This window comes from Octodon degus, unplaced genomic scaffold (genome assembly GCF_000260255.1).
Source record: "Octodon degus isolate 3935 unplaced genomic scaffold, OctDeg1.0 scaffold00082, whole genome shotgun sequence".
Classification (NCBI taxonomy): domain Eukaryota; kingdom Metazoa; phylum Chordata; class Mammalia; order Rodentia; family Octodontidae; genus Octodon; species Octodon degus.
Genome location: NW_004524658.1, coordinates 11,673,997 through 11,691,881, shown reverse-complemented (window position 1 = coordinate 11,691,881; position 17,885 = coordinate 11,673,997). Strand labels below are relative to the sequence as shown.

Below are 17,885 nucleotides of genomic sequence, written 5' to 3'. Positions count from 1 at the left end.
CAATTAACCACTAAGAAGAATATATGCAGTGTATTATTTGTTGAAACTGTACTCTCGATTTGATTTGAAACTGTCTCATTGCTATATGTTTATCAATAAAACTTTGAAAAAAAAAAAGAACTAGAACCTCAAGGAACCTCGACACTGCCTTAAATTCTGTCTCCCTTGTCACTGGATCTTAGTAATTAGCTTTGAGTCCTGTCTGCTGTGGTCTTGTAGGTGAGACCTGGATTCATGCAGGTGACAAGGGTGCTGTGGATCCTTAGAGAACATCATGTTTTCTCTCTCTCTCTCTCTCTCTCTCTCTCTCTCTCTCTCTCTTGTGCAGGGTCTCACTATGCAGCTCAGACTTATAGTGATCCTCCTGTTTTCAGCCTCCCTAGTGCTGGGATTACAGGCATGCACCACCATGCCTGGACTCCATTGCCAGCTCAGTGTGCTGGGGGCAGGGCTGGTGCGGCATGCAGTGCCAACCCTGGCCCCTGAACTTGCCTAAGCAAGTGCTTAGTCCACTGAGCTTTGGATTCATGTTATTTCATTAAGGAAAATCTTGCAAAGAGTCCAAATGTAGTCTAAGCACAAGCATAGGACTCTCATGGAATTTTAAAACAAGTGGAGAGATTTTGGAGCCTTAAAATAAAAGCAATACTTTTACGTAGAGACATCACACATAAAAAACAAGGTGATGTATGACATATTGGCATTGCTTTGAAAAGGAACACTACATTTCTTTTCTTTGACTTATAATTGTACATATTTATTGAGTACAGTGTAATATTTCAGTGCATAAATCTATCAGTATGTAATGATCACATCAGGATAATTAGCATGTCTATCTCCTCAAATAGTTGTCACTATTTTGAGACATTTAAAGTCCTGTCTAGACTTTCACAACGGCTTTAGAAAGGGGTAAAAATGATGGGATAAGCATGTTTGAATTGAGAGTGTGTGTGTCGAGGGGGATTAATGACATCCTATCTTTAACTATAATACATTTTTCAAAGACGTAAAAAAAGTCCCCTCCTGTTTTGAATAATATAATTAATTGTTGCCAACCAATTTGTATTTTTTGTTCATTGTAAAACCAGAATTTTTTAAAACAATGTTTTAAAAAATTATAGTAATGTAAATTATTTTTGATTGTTGTGTTCTTATATCATACCTAGACTAAATTAGTGGCTTTTTGTCATATTTTCTTAAATGCTTAGTTATGGTTTGAGACACTGATGTGTTCTTTCCTGTAAAATAGTTAAAGGTTTCACATTCCCTCCACTGCCTTCCTTTGATGCTGTGAATTTCGCATGTGGCTCATCTCTGACCTTCCCCCAGAGTATAATGAAAGGGTGAGCACCAAATAAATGGTGCTTCTTTGTGAGAGGAGCAGTTTGAGTAGTGCGTCTTTGGCTGCAAATGATGCAAAAATCACTAAAGGGAGGAGATGTGAGTACTAAGCAGATTGTGACAGAGGCGCTGTGAGGTCCTTCGTTTCCCTCAGCTCTTATATGATGGGTTTCTGGGCAGACACTGCCGGTACACCTGTGCGGGAACTTGTCTCTTGTGAATTTTAGGTGCTGGATCAAGATGACATAATGAAAATAAAGAGCTGATAGTTCTTTTTTTTTTTTTTTTTTTTTTTTTTCCTCCTGATGCCTTCAGGGCAGGTTTGGCTGGCTTGAGTTCTGGGTATCAAACCACAGCAACCTGAGCCTGACTGCTTTGTTGAAGCAGGCACTTAAAGAGCTGAGCTAAGGGGCAGGCCCCTGAGCTGATAGTTCTTGAAACCACATAGCCTTAACTTTAAGTGTATGTTCTAGTAGGTAAAATCTTTTCAGGAGGAGGACAAAATATAAAAAGCCAGTTTTTGTAAGATAAAAGAATAAGCGGTACCTTTCCTAAGAGATACGAGAATTGAAGAAAGAAAGAAAGAAAAAGAGAAACCAATTATTTTCAACTTTTAGTTTTCTTCCTTTTTTTAAAATTTAGGACTCTGGCTGGGGAGTTGGCTCAGTGGAATAAGTGCTTCCCTGGCAAGCACAAGGGTCTGAGTTCAATCCCCGGTTCTAAAAAAAAAAAAAAAAAAAAATTAAGACTCTGTGTCTAGTTTCTATGGGTTATTTCTAATTCTTTGAAGTTGAAGTGTAATACTATTCTATCCTTGATATATATCATTGCTATTTTACACACAAATGTATGGGATGAAAAAGTAGATATTGTTCTTCATAATCTTTTTTTTGGGGGGGGTATCAGGGATCAAACTCAGGACCTTGTACTTGCCAGACAGATACTTATGTCACTGAGCTATATCAGCAGAGCATTGTTCTGATATTTAAAATGAGTGTCAAATATTATCAAAAGTTTATCTCCTCAAATTCACTGGTATCCTACTGGAATTTGAAGGTGAACCAAGTGTTGAGATGATGGGTTAATGTAGTTAATATCCCTGTTTTAGTAGGTCAAACTCTGGCTGTCAGAAGGGTAGTGTTTCACCTTATTTGAAGTTTTAACACTTTGTATACCCAATCTATAATTGTATTTTATTTGAAATCATCCTAAAATGAATTCTGTGTTTTTCTTCTTGCTCAAGTAGAAGGTAGAGAACACAAAGAAAAATGTTTTGATGTCTGGATGTTATTTAAAGCATCAGTTGGGGCAAACCACCAATGCAAGTAGATGATTATCTTGAACACATTTTAGGTGCCCTAGTGTAGGCTTTTGTCTTGTTTATTTCTTTTATTATATTTAATTTTTTAAAATTGAGAAACAAGTATCAATGAGACACTTTCCAAGCTGATTAATAGGACATTTTCAATAATTAATACATTGAACACTGTTATCTTCTTAGCAGTCATCCACAGCACAAGAAGCAGCCAGGACATCCCATCCAAACACTACTACTACAAATCCTTCCTCTCACTGAACCAAGCAAAAGCAGCCGTACATCTATCCTAACTATTCTGTATATACAAATACAAAATGGTCCTTCCTCTGTATCCCCCCTCTCCAGTTCCATCCTGTCAGAGATGGGTATTCTGTTGGCATCTAAATATTATAGGTGCCTGAATTCAGCAAAACAATCCAACACAGTCCAGTAGTCCACAATAGTAGGGGGTGTTTTGTTTTTTCAGAAGGCAACTTTTATTAAGCTAGTGGGCTGTGGAATCCAGAGATTCAAATCACCAGCCCCTAGTCAGGTTTGAGTTCAGTTTAAATATGGTTTGTGAGTGGAAATTACAAAGCTGATAGCAGGCTATTACATGATTGGTTACATGGAATACAAAAATTATATCCTATATTGTCAGGCAGGTTTGTATAGGAGCATTCTGGGAGGGAGGGGTCTGAGAAGAGTAGGTAGAGTTGAAAGTTCCCTGATGGGGCAAGGCCAGTCTTCCCACAAACATGATGGCCTTGAAGCCCTTCAGGCAAGTTGGAATCACTTCATATTTTTATGGGCTGGATACAAGTCAGCTTGTCCCCACACACTGTTAAGGGGAAACATGTGGACCTAGACAGCCGAGGCTCGCTACATGACGCTAATAGGCAAGCGCTTTAGTCTGCTAAACTATCTGGCTGGCCCTCCAGTGATTGTTTGAGGAAAGGAAATGCTTTGTGTTTTCCTTTCCAGGGCTTCCCCTTCTAAGAATAACCTCCATTTTCACCTTGTCCCTCTCCGTGTTATCTGTCAGCACCGTCCATGGGTTATGCTCTTGATTTGAGTCTCTCTGCTTCCTCTGAGAACTTCACATGGCACCTAAGGATATCTCATTCTGAAATCTAGAATAAAAGCAAAACCTCACCTACTCTATACAGTTTCCTCCTCGAACTACTGCTGGCTCTTTCTCTCCTTACTTCATTGCCTGGCTGTGTGGAGAGCAGTGTTTATTTACTGCTTTTGTTTCCTTGGGTCCAACTTACCTCCCATCACCTCCCAGACAGGAGTGCTTCACTCCTTGGTGCTCCACCCCACCAAGAATAACACAATTTCTAAAACATTCAGCCAAGACTATGAGTGGGAAAGCAAGAAAAACAGTCAAAGCTAAAAAAAAGGAAAGTAAAGCAAAGTAAAAAAATAAAGGGAACTCTGACCAATAAAACACCCTAGAAACACCAGGTAATGTGTCTTAGCAGCTCTCTGAAAAGTCATCTTGACTTTGCTGCCAAATTCTGAGACTTCATAGAATGTTGCTTTCCCTGCCTGGAGCAATTTTGTCTTTCTGCAAATCTTACTCACCCAGGGTGGTGAGATATTCCTGTAGCTTGCCTGTATTTTGACCCCCTTCCTACTTTTTGTGTGTTTTTTTAAAAACAACTTCTCTGTAATGGCTTGACTTTTAATCCTCAGAGTTCTCCAGAGTTCTAATCTGAGCACATTTTTCCTCATCATTTTCTTTGGAGAAATGTACCTAGCCATTGTGGTCCTAAAGACTCAGGTCATCACTTTCAGATATGTTACTTTCCAAGAAGGCTGAAGATAAAATGGTCTGTTGGTGCCACCAGTCCATGGAATCACGGCTTGGCAGTCCTCAGGAAGCAGCCCTTGCAAATGGGACCATTCTCTTCTTGGAGCAGCCTCTTGTTCAGTCAGCAGTAGTAAATGTTTTAGAAATTGTGTTATTCTGTGTTAGACATCAGAAATGCTAAGACACATTACCTGATGTTTCTAAGGTGTTTTATTGGTCAGAGTTCCCTTTATTTTTTTACTTTGCTTTACTTTTCTTTTTTTAGCTTTGACTGTTTTTCTTGCTTTCCCACTCATATTCTTGGCTGAATCTTCCAAGTCCCATTGGTTGAAGTCCCAACCCATAGGTTGCTATTTGGTTAGACTATACACATATAGGCCTCTATACTGTGTAGGATAGTGTTTCATGACATAAACTTATTCTTCACCATTACATATTTGTTTGTTTGAGATAGGGCCTCACTATATAGTTCAGGCTGGCCTTGAACTCATAGCAGTTCTCCTGCCTCAGCCTCCCAGGTCCTGGGATTACAAGCATGTACCACCATGCTGGGATTCAGCATTATACATTAAGAAAAGCATTCTGTTTCCTCTTTGCCTTTGCAACCAAGGAAAAGATTCATCAGAAGCAAAAAGAATGCTTCAAATATTGAGAGGTAATAGTCACAAGGGCAGTTTATGGGGCCACTTATAGACTCTGTTCCTGTTGTCTTGTCCAACACAATAGGAATACAGTATTGTGCTCTTGCTCCTGACCAGTTCCTACTAAGGAGCCAATACAAGGAGAAATCCCTGAAGGGTAGGCAACAGGATCACCACTGGGATTCTACCAAAACCCAGGTGGTCTCACAAATGTTGGTAACCTCTTCCAGTTATGCTGTCATGGCTCTGACAGACTTCTTAGAAATTTCTTTCTCAAAAGGTGTATTGTAGTCAGTATTTATAAGGGAAAAGATTTAATACAGGACACATAATTGATAGGGTTATTTTATAATACTCAACCAAAGAGTCAAATGCAAGAGTGTGGGAGATCTGTGCACACACTAGAGACACACAGATCTAGCTGAAGGCCTGGATCCCACAGCAGTGTCCTGCAGGAGTCCAGCTGAAGACCTAGAGCCCATGGCAGTGTCCTCTGCAAGTCCAAGTGGAGGCCTAGAGCCCATGGCAGTGTCCTCTGCAAGTCCAAGTGGAGGCCTAGAGCCCATGACAGTGTCTCTTGTAAATCTGTATCAAGGATCTGCACTGGGAAGGCCCAGACGTTGGTGGTGGAAGCTAGAAAGTCTGTGCCAGTGGGATGAAGGATCTGTGCTAACAGCCTGAGGGATCTGCACTGGAGCCAGGAAGTGATGCTCAAGGTGAGGACCAGGAGCTCTCCCAAAGAGAACCACAGTGATCTTCAGGTACAGTGAGGACCCAAGCTCCTTTAATGAAGAAAACAGCTGAGTTCATATCAGGAAAATCAGTGTGACAAGCTTGTCCAGGATGATCAACAGCACCATCTTCACCTACAGTTGTGCTTTTACTCTGTTGGCAACAATCCTCAGGTGGGCCTTCCACACCCAGCGCCATGCAAATTGAGTTCAGCTGGGTATTATAAGTTGCCTATTAGTTGATCTACCACAAGGTAAAAGCCCATGTAAACAGAACCAGAGTATCTGAGTATAGGTTCCCTTCATTTTCTTATCTCACTTTTTTTTTTTTTTCCTGGATCTGGTAGTTATTCAGTAAATCTCATAGGTCTGTAATATTTTTTTTATATAAATTTTATTTATTTATTTGTTTCTGTGTGTGTGTGTGTGTGTGTGTGTGGCCAGCTCAGCCCACCTGGGGGTGGGGCGGGCTGGCATGTGGTGCTGGGGGATTGAACTGCGGTCCCTGTGCTTTGCTAAGCTTGTTCTAAGTAGGTGCTTTAGACCACTGAGCCATCTTACCAGCCCTTCTTATCTCACTTTTTGTCACACACATGAATATCTAGCTTTTTGCATTCGTTCCAAGGGTGATAAATGGGATTGCAATGCTGCTTACATATGAATCATATTGCCAAGGCAGAGAGGTAACAAGAAATGATCTGAAATAATTTTTGTCATTCAAGTTTACTAGAGGAAATGGAGTTTGAAAATTGCCATTAAGATAAGTGTTCCCAAAAGCCTGAGCTCAAAACCTTTTCCCAACTGTAGGCAGCAGTGCCACAGTGGGCCTCCCTGAGCCTGAAAGTGTGGTTGCTGAGCCATTACCAAGAAGCATACAAGAAACGGAGGGTAAAAAACCATGCGGCGTGGGCCTGCTTCCTCCCAGCTCTCAACCAGCCCTGTCCCCCTTGGCTGCATCCACCCATGTCATTGAATTTCTCAGTGTTCCTTTAGCCTGAGAGACATAGAATAGATATACGTCTGCTGTCAAGCATACACTTTTTCATAATTTCAGTTAACTTAAGTGGAAAGTTTCCTCAAATATTGGCTATCATTGTTTCTTGACTGAGTGTGCATAATATAGTAAATCTGTAACTTGCCCTCTGTTTTGTTTGGAGATGGCTTAACAGCTAGAATTTTTTTTTTTTTTACTGTGTTCTGAAAATCAGTCCTTTCTCCCTAGTGTGTGGAGGGCTGCTGGTCTCAACCTGGGTGCTCTTAGTGTCTCGAGGTGTCCTTTAAATGTTTGTGTTTTGAACCTTTGCCTCTGCCTCCTCCTCCTCTGCCTCCTCCTCCTCTTCCTGCCTGCCTTCCTTCACGGCCCCTCAGTGTTTCTGTCTTGAGCTCCCTCACTCTCCATGGCCCGCCTCCCTTTTTGCTTCCACTGGGAAGTCATCTTCAAAACTAGGTGACTTATTAGGGTTGTGTATAAATTGGAAGAAATAGACTGTGTAGAGGGCCTGAAGAGAATTCTGAAGAATTAAGTACAAGAGACCTGCTGTCTTAGGGCCTTTTTTCTCTTCTGTTCTTCTCTACTCTGAGCATTTTTTAAAAGGCTGCCATCCATTTCTCAGGAAAGGTGAAATTGGTTCTGAGATGAGTTTGAATAGGGCATTAGTCTTCAGGTGGTCTGCCTAACTATTTGCATCTCAGGATGCTATTAAAGTGCAGTTGGGTGCTGCCCTGCTCCCGGGGCATGCTGAGATGGGGCACGGTGGTGCGTGCCTGTAATCCTAGCACCTGGGAGGCTGCAAACAGGCGGATCACTATGAGTCCCATCTAGTAGTGAGACCCTGTAGACCCTGTAAACCCTTACTAAAAAAAAAAAAAAAAAAAAAAACTACAAAAAAAATGTAGTTGTAGTTCGTGTGTCACACGTCACTTAAAATGTTGTGTCAGAGTTTCTCAGTGGAGGTGCGTAAGCATACACTGGCAATGAACACCCTGTAATTTGGGTGCTGTGGAGCCTGAGAACTGCTGGAACAAGTGCTTGCCTGTGTTGTTAATCTGAGCCAAGGATGTCTTCTATTTATATAGGTTGAATATGTTTGTGTTTGACATGCTTATTAGGAACTGACAGATTTTGGATTGTTTTTTTGGGGGGGGGAATTTTCGTACTCATGAGACAATTTGGGAATAGGACCCAAGACTAACCCCAAAATTCATTTGTGTTTCATATCTGCCTTACACGTGTAGCTTGAGTGTACTTGTGTTCAATATTTTTTAGTGTACTTTTGATAGTGCGCTGTCGTCAAGTGAAGCATAGAATTTTCCACGTTCAGTGTCATGTTGGTGTCCAGCAAGCTTTTGAGTTTGGATTTTTTTTGATGATTGTTTTATTACTTTAATTTTTAAAAATTTTATGTTTTTATTAGTACATGTTTGCAGTCCATAATGATCACATTCCCTGTGAAGAGTTGGTTCCTGAATGCAGCACATGAAAGCCTTGGATTTGGGATTTCATATTTTCAGATTAGAGACATTTGGCTTTTAGTTACAGATTTATGAGGGGCTTAGTGAAGTACGAAAACTTAATGGCTGGAAGTATAGGCTCTGGAGACAGATGGCCTGGCTTGAAAATTCTGGTTCTGTGAAATAAACCACACATGTTTAAGCATTGCGTTGTTTCTTTTGTGTGAGAAACCACAAGGGTAAATCGGGGCCAAAATGGGTGGTGGCTATTGGGAAGCAGGAAGAAGATGTTCAAATGGGCAGGGGAGCAAGGGAAGTGGGAGAGAAGGAAGGGAAAAGGAAGAAAAGGGAGAAGTGAGGGAAACAAAGCCTTTGAAAATAAGGCAGGGAAGAGGGGCTGAAGGAGGGAAGGGGAATGGGGGAAAACAAGAGTGAAGATACATTGTGTTTAGGTACAAATCTCTTGTGATGTTTGGGATCGTTATGTAGATCAAATGTGTACCAGTAAAACTAATTCAAATATAAAAATTGCAGCTCTACCTCTTCACTACTGTTTGATAATGGGGAATGTATTTATTTATTTATTTATTTATTTTTATTTATTTATTTATTTTTTTGCCTTTAAGTAACAAAGATCTTTATTCTCAATTCTGAAATAGCAGATGATGTCACTGTGAGAGTAAGAGGTCCCCTGTAGTCTAGTCTTTCGTCAGTATTACATCCCACTCTCACTATATGAGATAAATTAATCAACCTGAAATGTACAGAAGTGAAAGCAAAAAGGGAACACTTTTACAGGAAGGTGATTCCAGTTACCTTAAAGGTTAATTTTCAAATTTACATAGTCACAGGAACTGTTCAATTCCAGTGAACATCAAAAAATCAATTCAGAAACACTATCAGGCAAGCATGCAAAATTCAAAATATTTAAAAAATGCAAATCCCAGTTGCCCAAAATACACTCCTCAGGCAAAGGTGAATTTGAAGGTGCTTGACAGAACTAAAAGCAAGAGAAACAGAAAGACACTTAAAAATCACCAAAATTGATTCCCTGGTTTTATAAATGAGAGCAGACTCCAACTGGTGAAGCTCACAGGTGAGATCACGTACACGGATCTAATTCCTGGTAATATTTCTAGTTACGTATGCTTAAAATACAAGGAGACAAATACCCAGAAACATTAACTACACTGATTTAAATAAAACTGCTCAAAACAGACAAAGAGGAAAGAAGTGGAGCCGTTAGTACAGCACAGTAGCACACCAATTAATGTTTGAGTAAATAGAAAGGTCTCATTTTAACACTTTTCAAAAATACAATCAAATCTCTATCCAACTTTCATTTGTAAGAAAACGTGCTAGCTTTAAAAATGAACACTCACCACTTTCCTACACCTTTTCACTGTTTTCCTTTTTTGTGGTGCTGGGGCCAAATCTAAAGCCTCATACATGCTACACAAGTACTCTATCCTCAGCTGCAACCCCAGCCCTTTTGCCTATTCTTTAAAACTAAGCATTGGGTTTTTTAATGGTTTATGTACATTTTAACTACAAGGCTAAGGAATAAACAAAATTCGTATTTTGGTAACTCATAGTGTTTTTATAAAATGAAAAGCTCTCTATTAAAATACACTTTTCACTGGGAAAAATAAATAACTGACAAATGTATCTACACAAAGTAAACATTAACTTTGGTAGATTTCAGTGTAGGACAGTCCACTAATAAGCATATTTGCCCTTATTCCCCCAGTCGTTCAACTTCTGAGCTTAGAATTTTTAAAATCTTTTTGAGATTTTATTATGTTGAGACTTGTTTTCATTCCACATCATCTTCAGCCAAGCTCTGAGCACTTACAATTCTCTGACTGATTGTTGGGAGCTTAGTGAGAAGCATCTGGAATACCGGTGGTGGAAGAGTTTGCTGTAACACCTGCAGCAACTGCTGTGGCTGTCCACATACAGCAATTGCATTTGTCAGATGGCCCACACCCTTCTCATATTCACCTTGAGCCAGTAACTCTTCACCAAGCTGTATTTCTTCAAGGAAAAATTTCTGAACAGCTTCCGCATCTTTAAGGTCAGGTAACTTAGAAAGTCCAGCTCTCTCCTTGGCAAGCTTCTGTTTCTTTCTTCGTTCTCGAAGCCTGTTCTTGAAGTTGGGATCACTTCGCCGCTTGCGGTCGAAGTAAATGCAGTACCCGATGAAGAGGGCCCCGCACACGCCGGCGGCGATGGCGCTGTTCCGACCCACCATCTCCTTTCGACTTCACTGTGCCCGGCGCAGCGGGCCCGCTCCGGAGAGCGAATGTATTTATTTTTATTAATTAACTTTATTGATGCATTTTGAGTATAAATAATGATCACATTCACCATAGGGAATTTGCACCTGTACATGACATACCCTACGGGGTTATTGCATGATTATAGATGAAAGAATTTAAAACAGTAAACACAGAGTGAATATTAGCTGTTACTGTTGTCATATGTTTGTGTAGTGGCTGTGCCATCCTTTTTGTGGCTCGTCCAAAGCAGAGATGTGCATAAACATACTTTCCCAATCAGCTTCATGTGTGAGCATGCGTGCTTTGACATGAATACCTGGTATCATGAAGGACGTACTGTGACCTAGCTTGAAGTGGTGTGGCAGTGGGTCCCAATCGTGTTGACAGTTGGTCCTGCCTTTTGGAAAGCAAAGTGGCTATGTTTGAAGGAATATCATGGTCATGAGCTTCAGTTTTTACATATATTTTACTCTCAAATTGTCAGGCTAATCAAAGTATTCAAGTCAGAGTAGTGGCTTTGTTTTAAATTGAGACGGAAAGATAGGCTTGTTGTGTGTGCACCAAATTATGCAGTAATTTTAATGGAATCCCATACAGAATTGGACTGGTTTCTATGGCAACATGAATTCAAAACAGGATCTTAGAAGCTTCTTCAGGATAGAAAAAGCAAATTCATTCCTTCTATAGTTGAGAAACATATAGTTTGTGCAAAGTATTTTCTAAATGGAACTTTCATTTTCTTATTTTACCATTAATTACTTTAGTAGTGTTGTAGTACTACAGTCCTGCATGCCTTCTGTCTCTGAATGGGAATCTCAAGCTAACCTAAGTGCTTATTTTGCTAGGAGCAGCTAATCTTTCACTTTGTTGCTGGCAACAGATGCACTATGTATTTTTGCCTTTTCCGACTGATAGTAATTAGTGAGAAGAGAGACCAACTGTTACTCAATTCCCAGGTTAGTAAGGCAGCAAGTTTTTAGTTGCCATTTGAAGAGAAAGCTTTTGAGTAAATACTTAATTTTTAATAGATGTACTTTAGCATGTATATTTTCAAAAACAATCCCAAAGTTGGATCTCATGGTCACAGAGATGCTGTCTTTTGCAAATACTTGCTTGCTGGCAGTGAGTCACAAGCTGCCCTGGTGAAGACAGGCAGGGCTCTGCTGCAGTGACAGAACACCCGAAGGGTCATGGCTGATGGCAATCCAGGTTTATTTCTCCTTTTTGCATCCTTGCCATTGCAGGCTGGCTGCAGCTCTTCTCCAGTCAGCTTTCCTCTGAGGCCTAGACAGGCAGAACAGCTCCTGCATGGATGGAATGCTGCTCATCCGAGGCAGAGGGGGAAGGGCAGGGTGAAGCAGCTGCTGACTCTTACAGTGTTCAACTTGCCTCACGTCTTTGCTCACAGTTCATCGTCCACAGCAAAGCACATGCCTGAGTCTGAGTCTGCACTTTGCAGACGTGTAATCTCCCTGCAAGGCAGCGTGTATGCCACCTATGGCAAGAAAGCTCACAGCCAGGATGTCAAATACTTTTCTAGAGATATTGGTGGTAGGGTGTAGTGGTAAAATATTACAGAATTTTAATACTATCAGAAATGGCCTGTGTAGGTTTGGGGGTTTACTAGACTCCCATTAACCATTTGGGAACAAAACAGACACTAAAACTCACTTTAGGTTGTTGGTAGACCCCAGGCCCAGAGTGTCTGCGTACTGTGGGAGGTCCTGGCATGTGTTTGGCCATGAGCTCCATGAAAAAACAAAACTAACAAAAACAAAACAAACAGTGAATACCAATCACTTAAACAACAAGCCCCCAGGCCCTGCTCACATTTCTTCATTCAAAAGTAGCCTTCTTTTCCCTCCAGAAGTAGGAAGCTGGGTCTCATAGTTTTGAGTAAGATACAGTGCACCCAGTCTTAAGGTAAAGCGCCATGTTTTCCATTTGTTTTTGTCCTTTTGATTAACATTTTTTTTGAGTAGTTAAATGAAACGTTTTAATATCTAATAGTGGGACACAGTCACTACATAAACGTTTTTATAATTTTCTAAGGCATAGGACCTCTGAGAGATAAAAATGGCTAACAGGACATTTTTCTAATGGTGGTATTTCTATGTTGATGTGAAGTTATGATTGTCTGAATTCTGCCGAAATCATCAATAAGAAGAAAGTTCTCCAAAGAGGCCTGTACTGGGTCACGGACCTTGTGAGCTCTCAGATGCTGTTCAGTGGTGTGCACGAGCTGTGCCTGGGTAACCTTGTGAAGCTGCTGTGCTGTGTTCCTGTGCACTGGTTACCAAGCTGCCTGAGTCCAGTGGGACCGAGCACTCACCACATGAGGCTTCGTGGGGCAGCTTTATTATGTACAGGTGGGCAGCAAGGGACAAAGGAAACCCAGGATTCACTGTGCAGTAGTCCCCCAAGGCTTGGGAAGGCTTCCTGGGGAAGGCAGATCCTGAGTGCATGTGCCCCACTTGCACTGCAGCTGCGGGCCCCAGAAGGTAGTCTGCTTGGCAATGTGACACACAGGGCGAGACCATTGACGGAAGGCCTGTGTCTGTGGAGGGGGACTGGAACAGATCTTAGGCTATTCCTGCCCATCCCTTCCTTGCCACGGAGTATTGTATACCTAGCACATTCTACAGTTATTCTTAAGAACTGCAAGTGAGGGGGCTGAGGAGATAGCTCAGTAGAATAAATGCCTGCCTGGCAAGTGCAAGGGCCTGAGTTCAATCTCCATTTCCAAAGAACTGCAAGTGCACAAGGAAAGAAAATTGCTAGTCCAAGGCCACTCCTGCAGTGCAGGTCACTGAGGGGCATGTTATGAATTGAGGGGTCCCAGTGGGAGGTCCATGACTAATTTTGTGTGAATTTAGGCCTGGACCCTTTGCTTAGTCTGCCGTTACTAGTAGAAAACTTCAGCTGGCTGTCTAAAGTAGCCTGCCTGCTACTTCAGGTCAGTCAATACAGAGTCAAAGCTCACTGCATCCCGTTGTCTCAGTGGGTGGTGTCCATGTTTCCTGGCCAGTTAGGAAGAGCTTGACTTGCTTAGCCAGTGAGCTCATCTCCAGAGCACATTGGGGGCATACTGGAAGAGCCGTATGGTCTTAGAGACTCGGAAGGCTTCTGTACTATGGAGAAAAGTTGGGATGTCTTCAGAAGATATGCCATGAAGATGGCATTCTTCACAAGGAAAGAAGTAGCCCATCATGTGACAAATAACAGGAGAGTGAGCCTCCGACTACAGTGACTGGGCCTTAGGAAAACAACAAGACAAGTCTCTTGTTCTTGCTGGTTCTCAATTCCCTAAAATGTTGCATAAAGAGTTAAGAAAAAGATTTCCCTGTGTGCTGTAGGATGATCTCTTGCACAGGGTGAGAGACCTAATTTTTGGTCTGGTCTCCACCTTGGAGCGCTTTGGCTCTGTGAATCCATAGTCATTCCATCATGGTGGCTCATAAGTCCCACTGTCCTAAATGTGCCTCTCAGGCACTTGGTATTTGTGACTGGGTGTTCTCTTTCTCTCACACTTGGTATATGTGACCGGTATTTCCTACTGCTTGATGTTATGTAATAGTCATAATGATATCCCTAAAATCCTGACAAATACTTCAGTGCATTGGGTATAAATTAGATATTTTATAGTATAATATCTTGAAAATGTATAATCTTTGTATGGTTTGTGTATAGTCTATTTAAGTGGGTTGTGTGGCAAAATTCTGTATTTGGATATTCAGTTTGGCTAACCTCATGCTGGCATTACCCCCAAAGCAGTGGCAATAGAGTTCTTTTAAGGGACTGCTTCGGTCCATCCTGAGATAGGCCCAGTTGGGATTTCAAAGGAAGAAGCACTAAACACTGGGGTGACCAGTCCAAAGCATTTGTTAGGGGAATTTATATTCTTGCAGGGGTTTAGTGTGTGTGTATGTATGTATATCTCCTAGGGATAGAACCAAGAGCCTTCACATTGAGCTATATCCCTAACCCTTTTTATATTTTATTGTGAAATGAGGTCTTGTGCAGGCTGGGTGTGAATTTGTGATCTTCTTGTGTCAGTTTCTCAGATAGCTGGGATTGCAGGTGTACATCACTGTGATTGACTGACTGACTTAGTGTTCTTGTGACATACGGCAGAAAAAGAAATATTCTCCCCGGGTGTGTCTGTAGGGGGGCAGTTTGGGATACGAAATATATGCAAGCGTTTGAGGAATTTGGCTTAGGGCTGGGGCTAGTTTCCACATGTATATCAGCATGGTTACTCTCTTGATGCTGTGGGCAACGCCTAAGTGACCTTATCTGTGTCTGGGACAAAGGTAGCGTGTGAGGGTTTCAGCATGGGTTCTGGCCTGTGGAGGGCGACATGTAGCTGACCAGGTCACACAGTGTGGTCAGGGTGCTCTGGGTTTTCTAGGACAGAGTTCCAAAGAACAACTACTTAGAATACTACATAAGATAACTGAGTCGTGGAGTTAAGAAGTGGTCTTAGGCTTCATCTGGATCTCTAGAGGTTCCTTCATCTCGAGCATGGGTAGCCTCTCACCTGTGGGGATGGGGACTTCGCCACTTCACGAGGTGGCTTTTTTCTCAAATCATTCTTCGTATTGCACCTAAATGCATCGTTAGTTCTGGCCTTTTGCGGTCTTTTTTTCCTGCTTCCTGTGTCCTGGATCCGTTAAGTATGAGGAGGAATAAGCCCATCTTTCTGTAAGGCCTTTTCTCAGGGCCAGTGTCCCCCTTACTGTTTCTTATGGGAACTAGTTTTAGTTTCCCCTCCCTCTGGCTTCCACCCCTGAGGTACAGGCCTGTGGATCCCTGACCTCGCCTTTCACAGCACTGAGCCTGGACTAAACGTGGGACTGCAGAGCTGAGCAGAGCTGGGCTGTTGGCATCCTTGCTTGGCAGAATGGCCCATGTGGCCTGCGACACAAGCTTTTCCATCCGAGGCGCCTGGGCTTGGAGTCCAGCTCTGCCGTCTGCTAGCTGTGTGACCCATCTGCTGCTGTCCGTTCTTTGGCTCCCGTGGTTTATGCATCTTGTAGAATGACTGCTTTCTCCACACAAGAGCTGTTGTGAACAATAAAGGGGTGGTGTTTGTGAAGTGTCTAGCGTCAGTGCGTGCTGCACAATGTGTGGGCAGCATGTGTTTGTTTCCCAATTATTCTGGGTATTATACTTTTATTAGTTCAGGGCAATACTTGCTGCCCAAATGACACCCATGCCGCTGAACTTGAGATTATCTCAGTTTTCCTCACGCCCTGTTGTTGGACCTGTCTCTTCTGTTACACTGAAAATGTATAGAGAGTATTTTGTGGAGACAGCGGTGTCTACTTCTCAGGCTGGTCTGTAGAGTAAGTGCAGTGCAATAATATTTGTGATATAAGTGATATGTTACACTTATACATGATATAAGTAATACAAGTGAAAGGAAGAAATACTAGATGAAATCTTTAGTAGTACTATTCAGAACAGATTCATTTTAATAGTACTAATTTCCCCTAAACTCATTATTTTGACATAGACAAAATGCTAGTCAGTTAAAAGTTATTAATTGAGAAGCAAAGAGAGAAAAGAAACCCCTCCAGATAGAGCTTATGCTAAGGGTGAGCACAGTGCTTGAACGTAGTAACCCCTCAGTAAAACTTAGCTCCTTTCTTAGCAGCTTTCCCTTCACTGGCATGAAACATGCAACACCTGTTATGTCAGGAGCGCTGTACTTTGGCTCACGGCTTCTAGTGCGTGGAGCGTGGGCTGCAGTCCAGAAGCAGGATGGCAGAGGGCATGGTGGGGGACAAGCGCCCAACTCCTGGCCGCCAGGAAGCAGAGAGGGGAGGGAGGAGCCAGGGAAAGAATGCCGCCTGCTCTTGCCCGGGACCACCGCCCCAGGACCACCTCCATGGGCCGGCTCCTCCTTGCAGCACGTTGAGCTCCTGAGCTTGGCTGAGGAAGGGCCCCCTGAGGAGTGTAGCACCCCATAATCCAGTTGCCCTCAAAACACATGAAGCTCTTGTGGCACGTTTTAGATCCAAGCCGTAACAGCTCCCTTTGAGGTTTGATTTTAGTTGTAACTCCGTATTAGTGCTTTCATTGAAGAACTGCTATAATTTGTGGGGCGTAATGGTCTGCAACCATAACCCGGCACTCTGTGAGGCTGAGGCAGGGGGCTCACAGGTTGAAGCTCAGCTTAGCCTACTCAGTGACTTAGCTAGGCCTTGTCTCAAATTAAGGTTTTTTTAAAAAAGTTCTGAGGAAGAGATGTAGCTTGGTGCAAGGACCATGACTTTAATCCACAGTATAAAAAAAAAAAAAAAAAAAAAAAAGAAAAGAGTGGATATAACTAACATTTAAATTTCAAGAAAATATATTTCAACCAAAGAAAGGCAGATAAGATAGTCCTCTTATTTTAGCATGTTGTGTCCTTTACCCTGTTGCGTACCAGCTTTGGGGCAGGTGGCTGTCATCTCCAGGGGAAAAGAAGGGCAGCCAGTTAGATGGCAGAGGCCAGCCCGAGCTGGCAGGGGAAGGCTGGGTACTGGAAGACAACCAGCTACTGCCCATCTTTTCGAATGTTATTTTGGTTTTACTTGGTCCTGCGCGTCCCAGCATTTCCCAGAGCCTGAAAGCACGAATGTTTGGGCACCCTGTAACTGAGTGCCATCCTGTTGCCCTGACTATTCCCCACCTCCTCTTAAATGTTTAAAGAGTAGCTTTAGATTTATAGATAACCTGTGAGGGCAGTAGAGAGAAGTCCTTTGTGTTCCACACTTGCGTTTCTCCTAGAATTCACATCTTGGTGTGATACTTTCATCACAGTTTATGAGCCAGTGCCGAGACATTATTAAGATCTAAGCATCTGCCTTAGACAGATGTCCTTAGCTTTTGGCTTTTGACCTTTTTCTGCTCCAGGGTCCCCTCTGGGCTCCCACATGACACTTAGTTGTTGTCTCCCAGGCTCCTTTTGGCTGTGACAGTTTTCTCTGCCCTATTTTTTAGCCTGCTGTGAGCTACTTTTCACGAGGGTTTTGTTTTAAGATTTTTAGTAAATGCCTGACGGGGTTGTTCACAGGATTGTTGAATTTCCTCGTTACTCTTTCCATCAGCAAACAGGTACCGAGTGCCTACGGGGGGGTGGGGGTGGTGGTGCCTGAACTGATGGCAGAACCACAGTACAGTGCCCTTCCCGTGCTAGGGCTGCCCAGCGCTCTGAGGTGCTTGTGGCGCCCTGCAGACCTTGTTATCACGCAGGTTCTCCTTTGGTAGTCTCTGGGAGGGCCCAGATCGTGCATTTTTTCACAGGCTCCCAGTGCATGCCGGGACCACACTGTG

General features: G+C 42.5%; 1 protein-coding gene and 1 pseudogene across 3 annotated transcripts in view; one reads left to right on the top strand and one right to left on the bottom strand.

Annotated features, from left to right (window-relative positions):
- Positions 1-17,885, top strand: part of Cacnb4 (calcium voltage-gated channel auxiliary subunit beta 4) — a 313,335-nt gene that overhangs the window by 81,034 nt on the left and 214,416 nt on the right. The window lies entirely within an intron of this gene.
- Positions 9,771-10,576, bottom strand: LOC101562226 (annotated as a pseudogene). The gene has a single exon (XR_001117193.2). The product of XR_001117193.2 is annotated as a mitochondrial import receptor subunit TOM20 homolog pseudogene (transcript).